The sequence below is a fragment of the Phytophthora infestans genome, genomic scaffold (assembly GCF_000142945.1).
Source record: "Phytophthora infestans T30-4 supercont1.133 genomic scaffold, whole genome shotgun sequence".
Taxonomy (NCBI): Eukaryota; Oomycota; class Peronosporomycetes; order Peronosporales; family Peronosporaceae; genus Phytophthora; species Phytophthora infestans.
Window position 1 is genome coordinate 72,787 of NW_003303626.1, and position 5,320 is coordinate 78,106.

A 5,320-nucleotide genomic window follows, 5' to 3' on the forward strand; every position below is an offset into this window, starting at 1 on the left:
GCCAGATTCTAACCTCTCGGTTTATCCCCACATTGAGGCTTGCGGTGTGTCCACTGCATATCGGATAGCGGATCACAATCCTTCACGCTTCTTTATCAGAATAAAAGAACCACGGTGTGGTCAGGTCTGAGTATCTTTTCGATAGATACCACTTTTATAAAGTGTTGCCTGACTCGGTGAAAACAAGAGGCTCGTATGGAAACGGATCAGAACCCTTTTAGCTGATAACACGTTTCGCGGGCTCGAACTCACCGTTTAACGAGCTTTGCCCTCTGTGCCACGACGTTTTTTTGGTTATCACGCTCTTACTTTCTGTGGTGCAGCTAGGGGGACGACTCGGTTCCAGCCCAATGACTAGCATACGCAAAAAAGGGAGTGTCTAATGCGAAGAAACACTGACAAACATTCGCCACCCCCGCAACAAGGACACGAGCAGTGGCGAGAGAGGCCACACGAAATGGAGTACGTATGTCAGCGGTGGGATTTGAACCCACGAGTGCGAACACAGTAGAACTTGAGTCTACCCCCTTAGACCGCTCGGGCACACTGACGACAAAAACATAGCTCCCACCACAAAATCAGACACACCCATGAACACAACTGCACAGAACACCTACAGCCACATACGCCACGCACGCCGCCTCGCACTAACCACTACGCTCCCTTCAAAACCTTTCAGCCGTCCCACCACGCTCAGTTACAAGCGTTAGACACTCCGGGCATACGGGGTGGTCGAGCATACTGGCTTCGTGCTCCTCTTCCACCGACGTCCTCGTCCTGTTGATCACCAACAGCACAAATCCACGTCTGCGATGGAGGGGCGATGCATACATAGCCAATAATAGACTGAGGTGAGCACCTTCACATAGTCCACATTGAAGAAAGTGTAGATGGTCTAAGTGTACAGCCAGCTGCCACAGTCTGGAGATTCATGCTTCTTGTCGGCAATTTCTCTTTTCGGTAAAGACATACTCTAAATGCGTAATTGCGCGAGTTGGCTCTTTGACCTGAATGAACACAGAATTTCGCGCACGATCTAGCCATCTCGTTTATCCCACATCTGATGCTTTCGGTGATGTCTACTGGCAATCGGACTGGCGACGAAAGCATTACCGCCTCTTAATCCGAATAAAGAACACGGTGTGGTCAGGCTGAGTAGCTATTGATAGAAGCACCCTTTGAAAGAGTTGCAGACTACGTGCAAGAAGAGGACCGTATGGAATCGGATCAGAGCACTTTAGCTGATAACACGTTTCGCGGCTCGAACTACCTGTTATTGAGCCTTGCCCTCTGTTCCACGACGTTTTTTGGTTATCACGCGCTGACTTTCTGTGGTGCAGCTAGGGGGACGACACGGTGCAGCCAATGACTAGCATACGCAAAAAAGGGAGTGTCTAATGCGAAGAAACACGGACAAACATTCGCCACCCCGGCAACTAACACAAGAGCAGTGGCGAGAGAGGCCACACGAAATGGAGTACGTATGTCAGCGGTGGGATTTGAACCCACGAGTGCGAACACAGTAGAACTTGAGTCTACCCCCTTAGACCGCTCGGGCACACTGACGACAAAAACATAACTCCCACCACAAAATCAGACACACCCATGAACACAACTGCACAGAACACCTACAGCCACATACGCCACGCACGCCGCCTCGCACTAACCACTACGCTCCCTTCAAAACCTTCCAACAGTCCCACCACGCTCATTTACAAGCGTTAGACACTCCGGGCATACGGGGTGGTCGAGCATACTGGCTTCGTGCTTCTCTTCACCCACGTCCTTGTCCTTTTGACCACCACAGCACAAAACCACGTCTGCGATGGAGGGCAATGCATACATAGCCAATAATAGACTGAAGTGAGCACCTTCACATAGTCCACATTGAAGAAAGTGTAGATGGTCTAAGTGCACAGCCAGCTGCCACAGTCTGGAGATTCATGCTTCTTGTCGGCAATTTCTCTTTTCGGTAAAGACATACTCTAAATGCGTAATTGCGCGAGTTGGCTCTTTGACCTGAATGAACACAGAATTTCGCGCACGATCTAGCCATCTCGTTTATCCCACATCTGATGCTTTCGGTGATGTCTACTGGCAATCGGACTGGCGACGAAAGCATTACCGCCTCTTAATCCGAATAAAGAACACGGTGTGGTCAGGCTGAGTAGCTATTGATAGAAGCACCCTTTTAAAGAGTTGCAGACTACGTGCAAGAAGAGGACCGTATGGAATCGGATCAGAGCACTTTAGCTGATAACACGTTTCGCGGCTCGAACTACCTGTTATTGAGCCTTGCCCTCTGTTCCACGACGTTTTTTGTTTATCACGCGCTGACTTTCTGTGGTGCAGCTAGGGGGACGACACGGTGCAGCCAATGACTAGCATACGCAAAAAAGGGAGTGTCTAATGCGAAGAAACACTGACAAACATTCGCCACCCCGGCAACAAGGACAAGAGCAGTGGCGAGAGAGGCCACACGAAATGGAGTACGTATGTCAGCGGTGGGATTTGAAACCACGCAGTGCGAACACAGTAAAACTTGAGTCTACCCCCTTAGACCGCTCGGGTACACTGACGACAAAAACATAGCTCCCACCACAAAATCAGACACACCCATGAACACAACTGCACAGAACACCTACAGCCACATACGCCACGCACGCCGCCTCGCACTAACCACTACGCCCCCTTCAAAACCTTTCAGCCGTCCCACCACGCTCATTTACAAGCGTTAGACACTCCGGACATACGGGGTGGTCGTGCATACTGGCTTCGTGCTTCTCTTCACCCACGTCCTTGTCCTTTTGATCACCACAGCACAAATCCACGTCTGCGATGGAGGGCAACGCATACATAGCCAATAATAGACTGAAGTGAGCACCTTCACATAGTCCACATTGAAGAAAGTGTAGATGGTCTAAGTGCACAGCCAGCTGCCACAGTCTGGAGATTCATGCTTCTTGTCGGCAATTTCTCTTTTCGGTAAAGACATACGCCTATGGCGTAATTGTGCGAGTTGGCTCTGACCTGACCCAACACAGAATTTCGCGCATGATCTAGCCATCTTTTTTATCCCACATCTGCTGCTTTCGGTGATGTCTACTGGCAATCGGACTGGCGACAAAAACATTACCGCCTCTTAATCCGAATAAAGAACACGGTGTGGTCAGGCTGAGAAGCTATTGATAGAAGCACCCTTTTAAAGAGTTGCAGACTACGTGCAAGAAGAGGACCGTATGGAATCGGATCAGAGCACTTTAGCTGATAACACGATTCGCGGCTCGAACTGCCTGTTATTGAGCCTTGCCCTCTGTTCCACGACGTTATTTGTTTATCACGCGCTGACTTTCTGTGGTGCAGCTAGGGGGACGACACGGTGCAGCCAATGACTAGCATACGCAAAAAAGGGAGTGTCTAATGCGAAGAAACACTGACAAACATTCGCCACCCCGGCAACAAGGACAAGAGCAGTGGCGAGAGAGGCCACACGAAATGGAGTACGTATGTCAGCGGTGGGATTTGAACCCACGAGTGCGAACACAGTAGAACTTGAGTCTACCCCCTTAGACCGCTCGGGCACACTGACGACAAAAACATAGCTCCCACCACAAAATCAGACACACCCATGAACACAACTGCACAGAACACCTACAGCCACATACGCCACGCACGCCGCCTCGCACTAACCACTACGCCCCCTTCAAAACCTTTCAGCCGTCCCACCACGCTCATTTACAAGCGTTAGACACTCCGGACATACGGGGTGGTCGTGCATACTGGCTTCGTGCTTCTCTTCACCCACGTCCTTGTCCTTTTGATCACCACAGCACAAATCCACGTCTGCGATGGAGGGCAATGCATACATAGCCAATAATAGACTGAAGTGAGCACCTTCACATAGTCCACATTGAAGAAAGTGTAGATGGGCTAAGTGCACAGCCAGCTGCCACAGTCTGGAGATTCATGCTTCTTGTCGGCAATTTCTCTTTTCGGTAAAGACATACTCTAAATGCGTAATTGCGCGAGTTGGCTATTTGACCTGAATGAACACAGAATTTCGCGCACGATCTAGCCATCTCGTTTATCCCACATCTGATGCTTTCGGTGATGTCTACTGGGCAATCGGACTGGCGACGAAAGCATTACCGCCTCTTAATCCGAATAAAGAACACGGTGTGGTCAGGCTGAGTAGCTATTGATAGAAGCACCCTTTTTAAAGAGTTGCAGACTACGTGCAAGAAGAGGACCGTATGGAATCGGATCAGAGCACTTTAGCTGATAACACGTTTCGCGGCTCGAACTACCTGTTATTGAGCCTTGCCCTCTGTTCCACGACGTTTTTTGGTTATCACGCGCTGACTTTCTGTGGTGCAGCTAGGGGGACGACACGGTGCAGCCAATGACTAGCATACGCAAAAAAGGGAGTGTCTAATGCGAAGAAACACTGACAAACATTCGCCACCCCGGCAACAAGGACAAGAGCAGTGGCGAGAGAGGCCACACGAAATGGAGTACGTATGTCAGCGGTGGGATTTGAACCCACGAGTGCGAACACAGTAGAACTTGAGTCTACCCCCTTAGACCGCTCGGGCACACTGACGACAAAAACATAGCTCCCACCACAAAATCAGACACACCCATGAACACAACTGCACAGAACACCTACAGCCACATACGCCACGCACGCCGCCTCGCACTAACCACTACGCTCCCTTCAAAACCTTCCAACATTTCCACCACGCTCATTTACAAGCGTTATACACTTTGGACATACGGGGTGGTCGTGCATACTGGCTTCGTGCTTCTCTTCACCCACGTCCTTGTCCTTTTGATCACCACAGCACAAATCCACGTCTGCGATGGAGGGCAATGCATACATAGCCAATAATAGACTGAAGTGAGCACCTTCACATAGTCCACATTGAAGAAAGTGTAGATGGGCTAAGTGCACAGCCAGCTGCCACAGTCTGGAGATTCATGCTTCTTGTCGGCAATTTCTCTTTTCGGTAAAGACATACTCTAAATGCGTAATTGCGCGAGTTGGCTATTTGACCTGAATGAACACAGAATTTCGCGCACGATCTAGCCATCTCGTTTTCACCTCGTATAGACGTCATGTGCAATATTGTCGTCATTATTATAGTGCAGATTATTCTATTACCTTTAAAAAAGCGATAAAAATGAGGAGAAGTCCCGCCTGCTAAAAAGGAGGTACGGGACTTTTAGATGACTTAGGTATGAGATTGTATGTAATTTACAACTTCACCTACGGTCGTAATCTTCTCTGCATCTTCATCTGAAATTTCCAGATCGAATT

At 49.4% G+C, this 5,320-nt stretch overlaps 1 non-coding gene across 1 annotated transcript; it reads right to left on the reverse strand.

Annotated features, from left to right (window-relative positions):
* Positions 1-2,496: 2,496 nt before the first annotated feature.
* Positions 2,497-2,579, reverse strand: PITG_30517. Its single transcript has one exon. It is a non-coding gene; the product is annotated as a tRNA-Leu (tRNA).
* Positions 2,580-5,320: the final 2,741 nt, after the last annotated feature.